Source organism: Bombus affinis, unplaced genomic scaffold (assembly GCF_024516045.1).
Source record: "Bombus affinis isolate iyBomAffi1 unplaced genomic scaffold, iyBomAffi1.2 ctg00000082.1, whole genome shotgun sequence".
In the NCBI taxonomy this organism is placed as follows: Eukaryota; Metazoa; Arthropoda; class Insecta; order Hymenoptera; family Apidae; genus Bombus; species Bombus affinis.
Genome location: NW_026108830.1, coordinates 715,001 through 735,000, shown reverse-complemented (window position 1 = coordinate 735,000; position 20,000 = coordinate 715,001). Strand labels below are relative to the sequence as shown.

At 54.3% G+C, this 20,000-nt stretch overlaps 1 long non-coding RNA gene and 1 pseudogene across 1 annotated transcript in view; one reads left to right on the top strand and one right to left on the bottom strand.

Annotated features, from left to right (window-relative positions):
• LOC126927305 (large subunit ribosomal RNA) overlaps window positions 1–498 on the top strand; it is a 2,909-nt pseudogene extending 2,411 nt beyond the window's left edge.
• LOC126927292 (uncharacterized) overlaps window positions 241–20,000 on the bottom strand; it is a 21,372-nt gene continuing 1,612 nt past the window's right edge. Inside the window, exon 2 of the long non-coding RNA XR_007715360.1 lies at window positions 241–461. This is a non-coding gene — a long non-coding RNA (uncharacterized LOC126927292). The remainder of the gene's footprint in view (window positions 462–20,000) is intronic.

The following is a 20,000-nucleotide window of genomic DNA, read 5'->3' as shown; positions in this document are numbered from 1 at the left end:
GAGGAGCGGGGCGTGTCGGGCTTGGTCGGGAAGCGGGTTTGGCTGACGTGCCGGGCCTGGGCGAGCTGAACGGGACGCGGCGTATCTCTCTCTCGGGGGGGATATCGTCGCGCACCCCGGATCCGAGCTCGGTCCCGTGCCTTGGCCTCCCGCGGATCTTCCTTGCTGCGAGGCTTCCGTGGCGGTTTTACCGTCGCGGTCGTTCTCTTCGGCCGCCATTCAACGCTCAGCTCAGAACTGGCACGGACTAGGGGAATCCGACTGTCTAATTAAAACAAAGCATTGCGATGGCCCCCAAGGGTGTTGACGCAATGTGATTTCTGCCCAGTGCTCTGAATGTCAACGTGAAGAAATTCAAAAAAGCGCGGGTAAACGGCGGGAGTAACTATGACTCTCTTAAGGTAGCCAAATGCCTCGTCATCTAATTAGTGACGCGCATGAATGGATTAACGAGATTCCCTCTGTCCCTATCTACTTCCCGCAGGGAGGGCTCGCTTTGCGAGCCTATGGGGGCTGGCAAACCCACGTTCCCGCAGCCAGGGGGACCGTCGGGACAAGCGTCCCGTTACGTGAGTCCCTATGTACACCGCAAGGAAGGTTGCCGGCGGAGAGAGGCAGCCTCACTCTCTCCAAGGGGCCTTGGGTAGTAGCGCACCCACGATCCTGATGCCAAGGGTGGGACCGTCGGGGAAAGTTCAGGGTTTGTAGGCGCCCTGTAAGCCCCGCTTACGTGAGTCCCATCTGGGTCTGCCGAGCTCGGTTAGCAGGACGCCGGGCCGGTAGTGACGTGGCCGTACATCCACACGATAGTCCCACCAGCGACTTAGGCTGGTACCACGGGCGGGTCGAGTTATAGCCCGGAGGGAGTAGCGACCCCTCTGCTCGGCCAAAAATGGGTATGGACTCGTGGTGGCAGTGGTTGATGGCCAAGATGCTGGCAAGAGGGCCGAGTTAAGGTGTTCGTCCTACACCGAATGGTCTACGGCGTGTGAGCAGCGTCCCAACTGCTCCGGTACCGTCCCGGTAGACGGTAGGGCTTAGAAAGGGCCCCGTTCGACCTGAGACGAGCGACAGCCCCTGCAGGCCTAGCTAATCCAGGAAGCAGGGCACTGTGTGCCTTGCGCGATGGTTGGGCGTTTACCCAACCCCAATTGGTCCAGGGGACCCGGGTTACTGTATGGACAAAAAGTCTGGGAAAGTACCCGTTACCAAAAATTGCATATATGTATGTATGTCCCTATCTACTCCCGCAGGGAGGGCTCGCTTTGCGAGCCTATGGGGGCTGGCAAACCCACGTTCCCGCAGCCAGGGGGACCGTCGGGACAAGCGTCCCGTTACGTGAGTCCCTATGTACACCGCAAGGAAGGTTGCCGGCGGAGAGAGGCAGCCTCACTCTCTCCAAGGGGCCTTGGGTAGTAGCGCACCCACGATCCTGATGCCAAGGGTGGGACCGTCGGGGAAAGTTCAGGGTTTGTAGGCGCCCTGTAAGCCCCGCTTACGTGAGTCCCATCTGGGTCTGCCGAGCTCGGTTAGCAGGACGCCGGGCCGGTAGTGACGTGGCCGTACATCCACACGATAGTCCCACCAGCGACTTAGGCTGGTACCACGGGCGGGTCGAGTTATAGCCCGGAGGGAGTAGCGACCCCTCTGCTCGGCCAAAAATGGGTATGGACTCGTGGTGGCAGTGGTTGATGGCCAAGATGCTGGCAAGAGGGCCGAGTTAAGGTGTTCGTCCTACACCGAATGGTCTACGGCGTGTGAGCAGCGTCCCAACTGCTCCGGTACCGTCCCGGTAGACGGTAGGGCTTAGAAAGGGCCCCGTTCGACCTGAGACGAGCGACAGCCCCTGCAGGCCTAGCTAATCCAGGAAGCAGGGCACTGTGTGCCTTGCGCGATGGTTGGGCGTTTACCCAACCCCAATTGGTCCAGGGGACCCGGGTTACTGTATGGACAAAAAGTCTGGGAAAGTACCCGTTACCAAAAATTGCATATATGTATGTATGTCCCTATCTACTACTGTTTCCAAGATGGCGGCAAGTGGGACGGACGCGTGCACGTCGCTCCGCAGTCTATAAACGAAAAAACCGGGCAAATTAAAAAGTTCGGGCGTAAAAATTAATTTAAAGCAAAGTGGGAGTGCCGAGGAAATCGTGTAGTTAAAAAGAATCGTGGAGATCGCCGAATTCAGAGCGAAAAAAGCTAATGTAAATCGCCACGTGCGAAAAGTGAGGTTAGCTGACGCGACGGATAGGAAAAACCGAAAAATCAAAGATCTCGGGAGCGAAAAATAACTTAATAGGCAGAGTTAGTGCTTAAAATAAAGTGCATGCAAAAATATTAGTGGAGATTTCCGCAATAAGCGCGGAAAAAGCAAAGAAAGTGCCGCGTGTGCGAAGCGAGGTTAGGCCACGTGGCGGACAAAAACGCGTAAATCGAAGATCTCGGGCACGAAAACTAAAATAATAGGAAGTGCGAGTGCTAAAAAACATAGTGCACACCGAAAGTTTAGTGAAAATTGCCGCAATAAGCGCGGAAAAACAAAAGAAAGTGCCGCGTGCGCGAAGCGAGGTTAGGCCACGTGGCGGACAAAAACGCGAAAATCGAAGATCTCGGGCACGAAAACTAAAATAATAGGAAGTGCGAGTGCTAAAAAACATAGTGCACACCGAAAGTTTAGTGAAAATTGCCGCAACAAGCGCGGAAAAACAAAAGAAAGTGCCGCGTGCGCGAAGTGAGGTTAGGCCACGTGGCGGACAAAAACGCGAAAATCGAAGTTCTCGGGCACGAAAACTAAAATAATAGATAGTGCGAGTGCTAAAAACATAGTGCACACCGAAAGTTTAGTGGAAATTGCCGCAATAAGCGCGAGAAAAGCAAAACAAAGTGCCACGTGCGGGTGGATAGGTTAGCGGACGCGCGGCAGCCATCTTGGGTCGAGCGACCGAAGCGCCGCCGCCCGGGCATCTTGGGAACCAAGAGCACGCTGCTAGGCGGCAAATTCAAATTCAAATTCAAACCCAGGGGTTTTGAACTGTGAAGAGCACGCCGCCGGACTCAGCGCGGGAGTGCTCGCGGGAACAAAGCGCCAACTGAAAGTCCGCGAGGGGGATTCAATACGCCGCTGGACATAGCCACCGGGAAGCGAACAGCCGCAGCGGCAGCCGCAAGAAGCGGCAAGGAGCCGGTGATGCCGACGCTAGGGCACTCGTCGCCAGGCGCAGAGGCCAGAGTGGTCCTCCAACCCCTGAGGAAACCGATGGAAAAGAACGAGGCCACTCCAAGCCCGAGGATACCAGAGAAGACGATGAGAGCAAGCCTGGGGAGAAACAACCCCCCCAGAGATGAGGAGAGATTGGCCGGGGAGGATAAGCGGCAAGTGCCTGAAATAAAGGCACAGGCCAGTGACATAGAGAGGAAGGTCACGGCGTTCTGCTTAGACTCGGCCAGGAAAATAAACAAGGAACACGCCGCAGTAATCCTACGGCACTTCAAAGAAATGAGGGGCATTGTTGACGAGCTACTGCTCCATAATAGCTACCTGACAGGCAGGCTAGAGCAGAGTGCCGGAGATGAGCAGAATAAGGAAACGGCGATAATGAACGCCGTCAACAAAGCAACCAGGCGGCTAGAAACAGCCGTCTTGAGAACGACGCAGCAGGAACAGAGGGAGCCGACATACGCCGAAAAAGTAAAGATAACGAGCAACAAGGTCGAGCAGACGGCGGTAAAGCCGCCCAAAAATGTGGTCATAATTCGACCGGAAAGAGAAGGTGGCGAGATTCAAACGAGCGAAGAAGCACTTGACGCGGTGTTCACCCTAGTGAATCCCCGCAAGAGAGGAATCCAAGTTACGGCCGTCCGGAAAATAAAGGGAAACGGCCTAGCCGTTGAGACGACGAAGCCGGAGAGCCTAAAAGAGTTCACCGAGAACTCGAAACTAAAGGAGGCTGGACTAAAAGCTAGCACGCCGCAGCGGAGACCCCCCAGGATGATCATCTACGACGTCCCGAGGGACATTCCAGAGAAGGAGATCCTGGCCTGCATGAGGAAGCAGAACCAAGAAAGACTAAATGAGGACGACGTTGCAGCCATCAAGTTCTGCTTCAGGACCGGCAGAAAGGATCAAGAGGAGACGAACTGGGTCATCGAAGTGCCCCCCCAGGTAAGGGAGAAACTATTGAAAGGTAAGATCTTCCTCTCATGGAATGCCTGCAAAGTTAAAGATTACATAGCAATTAGCCGCTGCTACAAGTGTCAAGGATACGGACACGTGGCAAAATATTGCCGCGTTAACTACGAAATCTGCGCGCACTGTGCAGAAAGTGGGCACAGCACTAAAGAATGCAAAGATAAGGATGGGCACGCCACCTGCGTAAACTGCAAGAGAGCAGGGAGGAAGGGCGACCACGCAGCTTCCAACGCGAAATGCCCAATGTATACGAAAGCCTTGGAAGCAATAATAGCAAGGACGCAGTATGTATAAAGAGCAACGCAGGGACAGAAGAGGACTTGGGAGGAAAAGGGAAATAAGGATCCTGCAGCACAACATGCAGCGATCCAAAACAACTCCTTATGAGATCCGGACGCAAATGGACGCCGATGGGGATGACATAATATTAATGCAAGAACCATACAGCGTCGATGGGAAAATACCCGGATTCGGCACAGGAGTCGCGATCGCCTGCAGAGGGTCGAAGCACAACCCGCCAATGGCGGCCGTAGGGATAAAATCAGAGACCCTAACGCCCCTCGAGGTCGCCGAACTCTGCACAACACACTGTTCCTGCGTGCAGATAAGCGACGGGGAAACAGAGGTGTACGCGGCAAGCCTGTACTTTCCGCCGACAGGAAACATCGAGGTCGGCGTGCAACAGTTGGAGAAGGTACTACGGTGTCTCAGAGGCAAGAGGATCATCATCGGCCTGGATGCGAACGCAAAATCACCGCTGTGGTGCAGCAGGAGCACCGACGACAGAGGCGAGGCCCTAGAGGCAGTCATAGCGCAGTACGGTCTCCATGTCCTGAATCAACCAGGACAACCCCACACGTTTGAAACAACTCGAGGGCGATCAAACATAGACGTGACGATGGCGAGCCCAGAGGCAATACTCCTTGTAAAGGGCTGGAGGATACGCGAAGATGGTACCTCCAGTGACCACCGGATACTGGAGACGCTCCTCGACTTCGGGACGAGAAGCACCACACCGCAGCTTCAGGAAAGACGCTATAACATGCGAAAAGCCAACTGGGAGGTATTTCAGAGTGCCCTCACAGAGAAAATGGAGGCACTCAAAGAAACAACCCTCCAGCAGGCAGAGGACGTCGAAAGAATGGCCGGGCAACTCCAGGCAACCCTGATAGGTGCCTGCGACACCGCCATCCCAAAGAAGAAATGGTACTACAGGTCAGTACCCTGGTGGACGCCCGAACTCACCAGAGCAAAGAGAAACACCTACCAGGCGAGAAGAAGGTATCAGGGGGCCAGGGACCCCGCTACGAGGGAGCAGGAGAAGCTGCGGTACAGGTCAACACGAAAGGAGTATAAGAGGATGCTGGCAAGAGCAAAAATCCAGAGCTGGCAGGACTTCGTCACCAAAGAGGGTAACAGGGAACCTTGGGGCATCGCTTACAAAACAGTCGCAAGGAAACTCAGAGGAGAGGAAACAACATCGACGCTGAAGACGCCGCTCGGATATACCTCCAACTGGCGAACGACCGCGGCAGCGATGTTGTCCGCACTTCTACCCGACGACGAGGAAGACACCGAAACGGAGGAGCAGAAGGAAATAAGGCGGAACTCGACAAACCCCCCCAACGTAGAAGACACCCCTGAATTCAGCTTCGAGGAACTCAGTGACGCCGTGAAACGGCTGAGGAAGGGGAAGTGCCCAGGCCCCGACCTGATTGAGGTCGAAATAATCCAACGGGCCTGGGGAAGAATACACCAGGAGCTCCTAAGGCTCATGAACGGCTGCCTCGCCTGGGGAATATTCCCCAAACGGTGGAAGGTCGCAAATGTTATCACCATCCCCAAGGGGCCGGATCGGGACAGAAGCAATCCGAAATCCTACAGGCCAATCTGTCTGCTCTCCATGATAGGCAAGCTGCTAGAAAGGCTAATGGCCACCAGGATGGCACCTATCTTCCACGACCACGCGCTCTCCTCCGACAGACAATATGGCTTTCGCCCCGGAAGATCGACGGTGGACGCGATCATCAAGCTCCGCGAGAAAATCGAGCAAATGAGCGAGAAGAGGTACGTCCTCGCAATAGCACTCGATATATCAGGAGCCTTCGACAACGTCTGGTGGCCGAACGTGCTGCACGAGCTCAAAAGAAGAGAATGCCCCGACAACCTGTACCGGTTAACAAGGAGCTACTTCTCCGAAAGAACCGTACAGATTGCTGGGAAAAACGAAGCAGTGAGCAAGCCCGTCACGAAAGGATGCCCGCAGGGATCGGTACTGGGACCAAGTTTCTGGAATCTCGTATTTGATGACCTGCTGGCTGAGCTAGCGGGAAACGCGACAGGGTGCGAACCCATCGCGTACGCGGACGACATCGTGATTCTAATTGCCGGCAACACGAGGAACGAGCTCCAGGAAAAGGGACAGGAGGTAGTTACCCGAGTCTCTACCTGGTGCACCAGGAAGAAGCTAACGTTATCGGCACAGAAAACGGAGATGCTGCTCGTCAAAGGTAAGCTGGACGCGGAGAGGCCACCGATTATTAAGATTAGCGGCAGGAATATAAGGATGGAGCAGGCAATCAAATACCTCGGAGTGCACCTCGAAGGAGGGCTAAAAGTCAACAAGCACGTGGAGGCAATAACAGGTAAGTGTCAAAAACTCTTCAACAGCCTCGCGAGGGTGGCCAAGGCGAAATGGGGACTCGGACACGCGGCCATGCGTACTCTGTACAGAGGGCTGTACGAGCCGATAACCACATACGCCGCAGCCGGCTGGAGCGACCTACTGAAAGGGAAAGCGAGGAGCAAGCTGATAAGGTCACAGAGGATGGCACTCCTCCGAGTGACCAAGGCCTATAGAACCACGTCAACCGAGGCACTGCAGGTTATCGCCGGAGTCATTCCTATTGACCTCCTAGTCGAAATCAGGGCAAGACTCCACAATAAGAAGAGGAGGCGCGACGAAGCGCCCGACGAGAAATCCATTGTCGGCGAGGCGTTAGATAAGTGGCAAGAGCGCTGGCAAACAACGCCAAAGGGCAGGACGACCTTCGACTACTTTGCTAGCATCAAGGACAGACTTGAGAACCGCTGGGTGAGACCCGACCACTACACGACACAGTTCATTAGCGGCCACGGGGATTTCAACGGTAAGCTCAAGTCATTCAACCTCAGCGAATTGGACACATGTGAATGCGGCGAAATAGAAACCGCCCATCACATCTTAGAAGACTGTCCAATCTTCGATGAAGAAAGGCAGGAATTCCGAAATGCACTGGGAGAACTCGATCTGCGCTGGCCGGAAGAAAAGCGGGAGTACGTAACAAAAGACGTATACCCCCACTTCTGTCTGTTTGCAAGGAAAGTACTCCAAGCGAAGGAGGAGAAGAGAAGGAACGCCCTACGAGAAATGGGAGGCGCAACGCAGCCAGGGCGACTGCCAGGAAGAGGATCGACGCAACTGGAGGGGCAGGCAGGCCGGCCTCTAAGGCATAGTCCAAGACTGGCCCAGTGCGTGCCCGTACAACGACGGGAACAAGAGGAAGAAACCAACGAAGAGGGACTCTCCGAAGAAGAAGACGGCGACACCCAGTAATAGAGGAGCAGGAAGGAGACGAAGAAGAAGAAGATAAACAGCGAAGAAGGGAAACACGCACGAAAACACAGGACCCATGACAGGACAATACACAAAACACTGGGAACAGGAAGAGAACTAAGGATAAGAGGACAAAAAACCAACACGAGTCGGAGATAAGACCTGCGACCGTCAGTGCAGGCGACGCTCATGCAAATGAGTGCCGTGACGGTGCAGGGACAATCGGCTGCAAAGCCAACCTGCTGGGACCGAGCTATACGCTGGCAGCTCCGCCTCCCCGTGGCCCCCGCTGGTAACGGTGCTGCGCGATGCGCGCATCGCGCGGTGCCGGCTAAGCGAGCTGCCGCCCGAAAGGGTAGGTTCAACTTGCCCACTGACCCGAAAGGAGAGGGCAGGGTTTTTCCAAGTCGCGCGCAGACCACCTATGCGCGCCGTTCCCCGGGCATTGGACGTCAGAAAGTAGGATATAAATAACATCTAGCGAAGCCAGTATGAGTGCTATACTCCAGGAATGGCGTGGCCGGCCCAACGGTCGAGCCCCCTAATCGCTTAATACTACTTGTCCCTATCTACTATCCCGCAGGGAGGGCTCGCTTTGCGAGCCTATGGGGGCTGGCAAACCCACGTTCCCGCAGCCAGGGGGACCGTCGGGACAAGCGTCCCGTTACGTGAGTCCCTATGTACACCGCAAGGAAGGTTGCCGGCGGAGAGAGGCAGCCTCACTCTCTCCAAGGGGCCTTGGGTAGTAGCGCACCCACGATCCTGATGCCAAGGGTGGGACCGTCGGGGAAAGTTCAGGGTTTGTAGGCGCCCTGTAAGCCCCGCTTACGTGAGTCCCATCTGGGTCTGCCGAGCTCGGTTAGCAGGACGCCGGGCCGGTAGTGACGTGGCCGTACATCCACACGATAGTCCCACCAGCGACTTAGGCTGGTACCACGGGCGGGTCGAGTTATAGCCCGGAGGGAGTAGCGACCCCTCTGCTCGGCCAAAAATGGGTATGCACTCGTGGTGGCAGTGGTTGATGGCCAAGATGCTGGCAAGAGGGCCGAGTTAAGGTGTTCGTCCTACACCGAATGGTCTACGGCGTGTGAGCAGCGTCCCAACTGCTCCGGTACCGTCCCGGTAGACGGTAGGGCTTAGAAAGGGCCCCGTTCGACCTGAGACGAGCGACAGCCCCTGCAGGCCTAGCTAATCCAGGAAGCAGGGCACTGTGTGCCTTGCGCGATGGTTGGGCGTTTACCCAACCCCAACTGGTCCAGGGGACCCGGGTTACTGTATGGACAAAAAGTCTGGGAAAGTACCCGTTACCAAAGATTGCATATATGTATGTATGTATGTCCCTATCTACTAGTTTCCAAGATGGCGGCAAGTGGGACGGACGCGTGCACGTCGCTCCGCAGTCTATAAACGAAAAAACCGGGCAAATTAAAAAGTTCGGGCGTAAAAATTAATTTAAAGCAAAGTGGGAGTGCCGAGGAAAACGTGTAGTTAAAAAGAATCGTGGAGATCGCCGAATTCAGAGCGAAAAAAGCTAATGTAAATCGCCACGTGCGAAAAGTGAGGTTAGCTGACGCGACGGATAGGAAAAACCGAAAAATCAAAGATCTCGGGAGCGAAAAATAATTTAATAGGCAGAGTTAGTGCTTAAAATAAAGTGCATGCAAAAATATTAGTGGAGATTTCCGCAATAAGCGCGGAAAAAGCAAAGAAAGTGCCGCGTGTGCGAAGCGAGGTTAGGCCACGTGGCGGACAAAAACGCGTAAATCGAAGATCTCGGGCACGAAACTAAAATAATAGGTAGTGCGAGTGCTAAAAAACATAGTGCACACCGAAAGTTTAGTGAAAATTGCCGCAATAAGCGCGGAAAAACAAAAGAAAGTGCCGCGTGCGCGAAGTGAGGTTAGGCCACGTGGCGGACAAAAACGCGAAAATCGAAGATCTCGGGCACGAAAACTAAAATAATAGATAGTGCGAGTGCTAAAAACATAGTGCACACCGAAAGTTTAGTGGAAATTGCCGCAATAAGCGCGAGAAAAGCAAAACAAAGTGCCACGTGCGGGAGGATAGGTTAGCGGACGCGCGGCAGCCATCTTGGGTCGAGCGACCGAAGCGCCGCCGCCCGGGCATCTTGGGAACCAAGAGCACGCTGCTAGGCGGCAAATTCAAATTCAAATTCAAACCCAGGGGTTTTGAACTGTGAAGAGCACGCCGCCCGGACTCAGCGCGGGAGTGCTCGCGGGAACAAAGCGCCAACTGAAAGTCCGCGAGGGGGATTCAATACGCCGCTGGACATAGCCACCGGGAAGCGAACAGCCGCAGCGGCAGCCGCAAGAAGCGGCAAGGAGCCGGTGATGCCGACGCTAGGGCACTCGTCGCCAGGCGCAGAGGCCAGAGTGGTCCTCCAACCCCTGAGGAAACAGATGGAAAAGAACGAGGCCACTCCAAGCCCGAGGATACCAGAGAAGACGATGAGAGCAGGCCTGGGGAGAAACAACCCCCCCAGAGATGAGGAGAGATTGGCCGGGGAGGATAAGCGGCAAGTGCCCGATATAAAGGCACAGGCCAGTGACATAGAGAGGAAGGTCACGGCGTTCTGCTTAGACTCGGCCAGGAAAATAAACAAGGAACACGCCGCAGTAATCCTACGGCACTTCAAAGAAATGAGGGGCATTGTTGACGAGCTACTGCTCCATAATAGCTACCTGACAGGCAGGCTAGAGCAGAGTGCCGGAGATGAGAAGAACAAGGAAACGGCGATAATGAACGCCGTCAACAAAGCAACCAGGCGGCTAGAAACAGCCGTCTTGAGAACGACGCAGCAGGAACAGAGGGAGCCGACATACGCCGAAAAAGTAAAGATAACGAGCAACAAGGTCGAGCAGACGGCGGTCAAGCCGCCCAAAAATGTGGTCATAATTCGACCGGAAAGAGAAGGTGGCGAGATTCAAACGAGCGAAGAAGCACTTGACGCGGTGTTCACCCTAGTGAATCCCCGCAAGAGAGGAATCCAAGTTACGGCCGTCCGGAAAATAAAGGGAAACGGCCTAGCCGTTGAGACGACGAAGCCGGAGAGCCTAAAAGAGTTCACCGAGAACTCGAAACTAAAGGAGGCTGGACTAAAAGCTAGCACGCCGCAGCGGAGACCCCCCAGGATGATCATCTACGACGTCCCGAGGGACATTCCAGAGAAGGAGATCCTGGCCTGCATGAGGAAGCAGAACCAAGAAAGACTAAATGAGGACGACGTTGCAGCCATCAAGTTCTGCTTCAGGACCGGCAGAAAGGATCAAGAGGAGACGAACTGGGTCATCGAAGTGCCCCCCCAGGTAAGGGAGAAACTATTGAAAGGTAAGATCTTCCTCTCATGGAATGCCTGCAAAGTTAAAGATTACATAGCAATTAGTCGCTGCTACAAGTGTCAAGGATACGGACACGTGGCAAAATATTGCCGCGTTAACTACGAAATCTGCGCGCACTGTGCAGAAAGTGGGCACAGCACTAAAGAGTGCAAAGATAAGGATGGGCACGCCACCTGCGTAAACTGCAAGAGAGCAGGGAGGAAGGGAGACCACGCAGCTTCCAACGCGAAATGCCCAATGTATACGAAAGCCTTGGAAGCAATAATAGCAAGGACGCAATATGTATAAAGAGCAACGCAGGGACAGAAGAGGACTTGGGAGGAAAAGGGAAATAAGGATCCTGCAGCACAACATGCAGCGATCCAAAACAACTCCTTATGAGATCCGGACGCAAATGGACGCCGATGGGGATGACATAATATTAATGCAAGAACCATACAGCGTCGATGGGAAAATACCCGGATTCGGCACAGGAGTCGCGATCGCCTGCAGAGGGTCGAAGCACAACCCGCCAATGGCGGCCGTAGGGATAAAATCAGAGACCCTAACGCCCCTCGAGGTCGCCGAACTCTGCACAACACACTGTTCCTGCGTGCAGATAAGCGACGGGGAAACAGAGGTGTACGTGGCAAGCCTGTACTTTCCGCCGACAGGAAACATCGAGGTCGGCGTGCAACAGTTGGAGAAGGTACTACGGTGTCTCAGAGGCAAGAGGATCATCATCGGCCTGGATGCGAACGCAAAATCACCGCTGTGGTGCAGCAGGAGCACCGACGACAGAGGCGAGGCCCTAGAGGCAGTCATAGCGCAGTACGGTCTCCATGTCCTGAATCAACCAGGACAACCCCACACGTTTGAAACAACTCGAGGGCGATCAAACATAGACGTGACGATGGCGAGCCCAGAGGCAATACTCCTCGTAAAGGGCTGGAGGATACGCGAAGATGGTACCTCCAGTGACCACCGGATACTGGAGACGCTCCTCGACTTCGGGACGAGAAGCACCACACCGCAGCTTCAGGAAAGACGCTATAACACGCGAAAAGCCAACTGGGAGGTATTTCAGAGTGTCCTCACAGAGAAAATGGAGGCACTCAAAGAAACAACCCTCCAGCAGGCAGAGGACGTCGAAAGAATGGCCGGGCAACTCCAGGCAACCCTGATAGGTGCCTGCGACACCGCCATCCCAAAGAAGAAATGGTACTACAGGTCAGTACCCTGGTGGACGCCCGAGCTCACCAGAGCAAAGAGAAACACCTACCAGGCGAGAAGAAGGTATCAGGGGGCCAGGGACCCCGCAACGAGGGAGCAGGAGAAGCTGCGGTATAGGTCAACACGAAAGGAGTATAAGAGGATGCTGGCAAGAGCAAAAATCCAGAGCTGGCAGGACTTCGTCACCAAAGAGGGTAACAGGGAACCTTGGGGCATCGCTTACAAAACAGTCGCAAGGAAACTCAGAGGAGAGGAAACAACATCGACGCTGAAGACGCCGCTCGGATATACCTCCAACTGGCGAACGACCGCGGCAGCGATGTTGTCCGCACTTCTACCCGACGACGAGGAAGACACCGAAACGGAGGAGCAGAAGGAGATAAGGCGGAACTCGACAAACCCCCCCAACGTAGAAGACACCCCTGAATTCAGCTTCGAGGAACTCAGTGACGCCGTGAAACGGCTGAGGAAGGGGAAGTGCCCAGGCCCCGACCTGATTGAGGTCGAAATAATCCAACGGGCCTGGGGAAGAATACACCAGGAGCTCCTAAGGCTCATGAACGGCTGCCTCGCCTGGGGAATATTCCCCAAACGGTGGAAGGTTGCAAATGTTATCACCATCCCCAAGGGACCGGATCGGGACAGAAGCAATCCGAAATCCTACAGGCCAATCTGTCTGCTCTCCATGATAGGCAAGCTGCTAGAAAGGCTAATGGCCACCAGGATGGCACCTATCTTCCACGACCACGCGCTCTCCTCCGACAGACAATATGGCTTTCGCCCCGGAAGATCGACGGTGGACGCGATCATCAAGCTCCGCGAGAAAATCGAGCAAATGAGCGAGAAGAGGTACGTCCTCGCAATAGCACTCGATATATCAGGAGCCTTCGACAACGTCTGGTGGCCGAACGTGCTGCACGAGCTCAAAAGAAGAGAATGCCCCGACAACCTGTACCGGTTAACAAGGAGCTACTTCTCCGAAAGAACCGTACAGATTGCTGGGAAAAACGAAGCAGTGAGCAAGCCCGTCACGAAAGGATGCCCGCAGGGATCGGTACTGGGACCAAGTTTCTGGAATCTCGTATTTGATGACCTGCTGGCTGAGCTAGCGGAAAACGCGACTGGGTGCGAACCCATCGCGTACGCGGACGACATCGTGATTCTAATTGCCGGCAACACGAGGAACGAGCTCCAGGAAAAAGGACAGGAGGTAGTTACCCGAGTCTCTACCTGGTGCACCAGGAAGAAGCTAACGTTATCGGCACAGAAAACGGAGATGCTGCTCGTCAAAGGTAAGCTGGACGCGGAGAGGCCACCGATTATTAAGATTAGCGGCAGGAATATAAGGATGGAGCAGGCAATCAAATACCTTGGAGTGCACCTCGAAGGAGGGCTAAAAGTCAACAAGCACGTGGAGGCAATAACAGGTAAGTGTCAAAAACTCTTCAACAGCCTCGCGAGGGTGGCCAAGGCGAAATGGGGACTCGGACACGCGGCCATGCGTACTCTGTACAGAGGGCTGTACGAGCCGATAACCACATACGCCGCAGCCGGCTGGAGCGACCTACTGAAAGGGAAAGCGAGGAGCAAGCTGATAAGGTCACAGAGGATGGCACTCCTCCGAGTGACCAAGGCCTATAGAACCACGTCAACCGAGGCACTGCAGGTTATCGCCGGAGTCATTCCTATTGACCTCCTAGTCGAAATCAGGGCAAGACTCCACAATAAGAAGAGGAGGCGCGACGAAGCGCCCGACGAGAAATCCATTGTCGGCGAGGCGTTAGATAAGTGGCAAGAGCGCTGGCAAACAACGCCAAAGGGCAGGACGACCTTCGACTACTTTGCTAGCATCAAGGACAGACTGGAGAACCGCTGGGTGAGACCCGACCACTACACGACACAGTTCATTAGCGGCCACGGGGATTTCAACGGTAAGCTCAAGTCATTCAACCTCAGCGAATTGGACACATGTGAATGCGGCGAAATAGAAACCGCCCATCACATCTTAGAAGACTGTCCAATCTTCGATGAAGAAAGGCAGGAATTCCGAAATGCACTGGGAGAACTCGATCTGCGCTGGCCGGAAGAAAAGCGGGAGTACGTAACAAAAGACGTATACCCCCACTTCTGTCAGTTTGCAAGGAAAGTACTCCAAGCGAAGGAGGAGAAGAGAAGGAACGCCCTAGAAATGGGAGGCGCAACGCAGCCAGGGCGACTGCCAGGAAGAGGATCGACGCAACTGGAGGGGCAGGCAGGCCGGCCTCTAAGGCATAGTCCAAGACTGGCCCAGTGCGTGCCCGTACAACGACGGGAACAAGAGGAAGAAACCAACGAAGAGGGACTCTCCGAAGAAGAAGACGGCGACACCCAATAGTAGAGGAGCAGGAAGGAGACGAAGAAGAAGAAGATAAAACAGCGAAGAAGGGATACACGCACGAAAACACAGGACCCATGACAGGACAATACACAAAACACTGGGAACAGGAAGAGAACTAAGGATAAGAGGACAAGAAAACCAACACGAGCCGGAGATAAGACCTGCGACCGTCAGCGCAGGCGACGCTCATGCAAATGAGTGCCGTGACGGTGCAGGGACAATCGGCTGCAAAGCCAACCTGCTGGGACCGAGCTATATGCTGGCAGCTCCGCCTCCCCGTGGCCCCCGCTGGTAACGGTGCTGCGCGATGCGCGCATCGCGCGGCGCCGGCTAAGCGAGCTGCCGCCCGAAAGGGTAGGTTCAACTTGCCCACTGACCCGAAAGGAGAGGGCAGGGTTTTTCCAAGTCGCGCGCCGACCACCTATGCGCGCCGTTCCCCGGGCATTGGACGTCAGAAAGTAGGATATAAATAACATCTAGCGAAGCCAGTATGAGTGCTATACTCCGGGAATGGCGTGGCCGGCCCAACGGTCGAGCCCCTAATCGCTCAATACTACTTGTCCCTATCTACTATCTACTAAGATGGCGGCAAGTGGGACGGACGCGTGCACGTCGCTCCGCAGTCTATAAACGAAAAAACCGGGCAAATTAAAAAGTTCGGGCGTAAAAATTAATTTAAAGCAAAGTGGGAGTGCCGAGGAAAACGTGTAGTTAAAAAGAATCGTGGAGATCGCCGAATTCAGAGCGAAAAAAGCTAATGTAAATCGCCACGTGCGAAAAGTGAGGTTAGCTGACGCGACGGATAGGAAAAACCGAAAAATCAAAGATCTCGGGAGCGAAAAATAATTTAATAGGCAGAGTTAGTGCTTAAAATAAAGTGCATGCAAAAATATTAGTGGAGATTTCCGCAATAAGCGCGGAAAAAGCAAAGAAAGTGCCGCGTGTGCGAAGCGAGGTTAGGCCACGTGGCGGACAAAAACGCGTAAATCGAAGATCTCGGGCACGAAACTAAAATAATAGGTAGTGCGAGTGCTAAAAAACATAGTGCACACCGAAAGTTTAGTGAAAATTGCCGCAATAAGCGCGGAAAAACAAAAGAAAGTGCCGCGTGCGCGAAGTGAGGTTAGGCCACGTGGCGGACAAAAACGCGAAAATCGAAGATCTCGGGCACGAAAACTAAAATAATAGATAGTGCGAGTGCTAAAAACATAGTGCACACCGAAAGTTTAGTGGAAATTGCCGCAATAAGCGCGAGAAAAGCAAAACAAAGTGCCACGTGCGGGAGGATAGGTTAGCGGACGCGCGGCAGCCATCTTGGGTCGAGCGACCGAAGCGCCGCCGCCCGGGCATCTTGGGAACCAAGAGCACGCTGCTAGGCGGCAAATTCAAATTCAAATTCAAACCCAGGGGTTTTGAACTGTGAAGAGCACGCCGCCCGGACTCAGCGCGGGAGTGCTCGCGGGAACAAAGCGCCAACTGAAAGTCCGCGAGGGGGATTCAATACGCCGCTGGACATAGCCACCGGGAAGCGAACAGCCGCAGCGGCAGCCGCAAGAAGCGGCAAGGAGCCGGTGATGCCGACGCTAGGGCACTCGTCGCCAGGCGCAGAGGCTAGAGTGGTCCTCCAACCCCTGAGGAAACAGATGGAAAAGAACGAGGCCACTCCAAGCCCGAGGATACCAGAGAAGACGATGAGAGCAGGCCTGGGGAGAAACAACCCCCCCAGAGATGAGGAGAGATTGGCCGGGGAGGATAAGCGGCAAGTGCCCGATATAAAGGCACAGGCCAGTGACATAGAGAGGAAGGTCACGGCGTTCTGCTTAGACTCGGCCAGGAAAATAAACAAGGAACACGCCGCAGTAATCCTACGGCACTTCAAAGAAATGAGGGGCATTGTTGACGAGCTACTGCTCCATAATAGCTACCTGACAGGCAGGCTAGAGCAGAGTGCCGGAGATGAGAAGAACAAGGAAACGGCGATAATGAACGCCGTCAACAAAGCAACCAGGCGGCTAGAAACAGCCGTCTTGAGAACGACGCAGCAGGAACAGAGGGAGCCGACATACGCCGAAAAAGTAAAGATAACGAGCAACAAGGTCGAGCAGACGGCGGTCAAGCCGCCCAAAAATGTGGTCATAATTCGACCGGAAAGAGAAGGTGGCGAGATTCAAACGAGCGAAGAAGCACTTGACGCGGTGTTCACCCTAGTGAATCCCCGCAAGAGAGGAATCCAAGTTACGGCCGTCCGGAAAATAAAGGGAAACGGCCTAGCCGTTGAGACGACGAAGCCGGAGAGCCTAAAAGAGTTCACCGAGAACTCGAAACTAAAGGAGGCTGGACTAAAAGCTAGCACGCCGCAGCGGAGACCCCCCAGGATGATCATCTACGACGTCCCGAGGGACATTCCAGAGAAGGAGATCCTGGCCTGCATGAGGAAGCAGAACCAAGAAAGACTAAATGAGGACGACGTTGCAGCCATCAAGTTCTGCTTCAGGACCGGCAGAAAGGATCAAGAGGAGACGAACTGGGTCATCGAAGTGCCCCCCCAGGTAAGGGAGAAACTATTGAAAGGTAAGATCTTCCTCTCATGGAATGCCTGCAAAGTTAAAGATTACATAGCAATTAGTCGCTGCTACAAGTGTCAAGGATACGGACACGTGGCAAAATATTGCCGCGTTAACTACGAAATCTGCGCGCACTGTGCAGAAAGTGGGCACAGCACTAAAGAGTGCAAAGATAAGGATGGGCACGCCACCTGCGTAAACTGCAAGAGAGCAGGGAGGAAGGGAGACCACGCAGCTTCCAACGCGAAATGCCCAATGTATACGAAAGCCTTGGAAGCAATAATAGCAAGGACGCAATATGTATAAAGAGCAACGCAGGGACAGAAGAGGACTTGGGAGGAAAAGGGAAATAAGGATCCTGCAGCACAACATGCAGCGATCCAAAACAACTCCTTATGAGATCCGGACGCAAATGGACGCCGATGGGGATGACATAATATTAATGCAAGAACCATACAGCGTCGATGGGAAAATACCCGGATTCGGCACAGGAGTCGCGATCGCCTGCAGAGGGTCGAAGCACAACCCGCCAATGGCGGCCGTAGGGATAAAATCAGAGACCCTAACGCCCCTCGAGGTCGCCGAACTCTGCACAACACACTGTTCCTGCGTGCAGATAAGCGACGGGGAAACAGAGGTGTACGTGGCAAGCCTGTACTTTCCGCCGACAGGAAACATCGAGGTCGGCGTGCAACAGTTGGAGAAGGTACTACGGTGTCTCAGAGGCAAGAGGATCATCATCGGCCTGGATGCGAACGCAAAATCACCGCTGTGGTGCAGCAGGAGCACCGACGACAGAGGCGAGGCCCTAGAGGCAGTCATAGCGCAGTACGGTCTCCATGTCCTGAATCAACCAGGACAACCCCACACGTTTGAAACAACTCGAGGGCGATCAAACATAGACGTGACGATGGCGAGCCCAGAGGCAATACTCCTCGTAAAGGGCTGGAGGATACGCGAAGATGGTACCTCCAGTGACCACCGGATACTGGAGACGCTCCTCGACTTCGGGACGAGAAGCACCACACCGCAGCTTCAGGAAAGACGCTATAACACGCGAAAAGCCAACTGGGAGGTATTTCAGAGTGTCCTCACAGAGAAAATGGAGGCACTCAAAGAAACAACCCTCCAGCAGGCAGAGGACGTCGAAAGAATGGCCGGGCAACTCCAGGCAACCCTGATAGGTGCCTGCGACACCGCCATCCCAAAGAAGAAATGGTACTACAGGTCAGTACCCTGGTGGACGCCCGAGCTCACCAGAGCAAAGAGAAACACCTACCAGGCGAGAAGAAGGTATCAGGGGGCCAGGGACCCCGCAACGAGGGAGCAGGAGAAGCTGCGGTATAGGTCAACACGAAAGGAGTATAAGAGGATGCTGGCAAGAGCAAAAATCCAGAGCTGGCAGGACTTCGTCACCAAAGAGGGTAACAGGGAACCTTGGGGCATCGCTTACAAAACAGTCGCAAGGAAACTCAGAGGAGAGGAAACAACATCGACGCTGAAGACGCCGCTCGGATATACCTCCAACTGGCGAACGACCGCGGCAGCGATGTTGTCCGCACTTCTACCCGACGACGAGGAAGACACCGAAACGGAGGAGCAGAAGGAGATAAGGCGGAACTCGACAAACCCCCCCAACGTAGAAGACACCCCTGAATTCAGCTTCGAGGAACTCAGTGACGCCGTGAAACGGCTGAGGAAGGGGAAGTGCCCAGGCCCCGACCTGATTGAGGTCGAAATAATCCAACGGGCCTGGGGAAGAATACACCAGGAGCTCCTAAGGCTCATGAACGGCTGCCTCGCCTGGGGAATATTCCCCAAACGGTGGAAGGTCGCAAATGTTATCACCATCCCCAAGGGACCGGATCGGGACAGAAGCAATCCGAAATCCTACAGGCCAATCTGTCTGCTCTCCATGATAGGCAAGCTGCTAGAAAGGCTAATGGCCACCAGGATGGCACCTATCTTCCACGACCACGCGCTCTCCTCCGACAGACAATATGGCTTTCGCCCCGGAAGATCGACGGTGGACGCGATCATCAAGCTCCGCGAGAAAATCGAGCAAATGAGCGAGAAGAGGTACGTCCTCGCAATAGCACTCGATATATCAGGAGCCTTCGACAACGTCTGGTGGCCGAACGTGCTGCACGAGCTCAAAAGAAGAGAATGCCCCGACAACCTGTACCGGTTAACAAGGAGCTACTTCTCCGAAAGAACCGTACAGATTGCTGGGAAAAACGAAGCAGTGAGCAAGCCCGTCACGAAAGGATGCCCGCAGGGATCGGTACTGGGACCAAGTTTCTGGAATCTCGTATTTGATGACCTGCTGGCTGAGCTAGCGGAAAACGCGACTGGGTGCGAACCCATCGCGTACGCGGACGACATCGTGATTCTAATTGCCGGCAACACGAGGAACGAGCTCCAGGAAAAAGGACAGGAGGTAGTTACCCGAGTCTCTACCTGGTGCACCAGGAAGAAGCTAACGTTATCGGCACAGAAAACGGAGATGCTGCTCGTCAAAGGTAAGCTGGACGCGGAGAGGCCACCGATTATTAAGATTAGCGGCAGGAATATAAGGATGGAGCAGGCAATCAAATACCTCGGAGTGCACCTCGAAGGAGGGCTAAAAGTCAACAAGCACGTGGAGGCAATAACAGGTAAGTGTCAAAAACTCTTCAACAGCCTCGCGAGGGTGGCCAAGGCG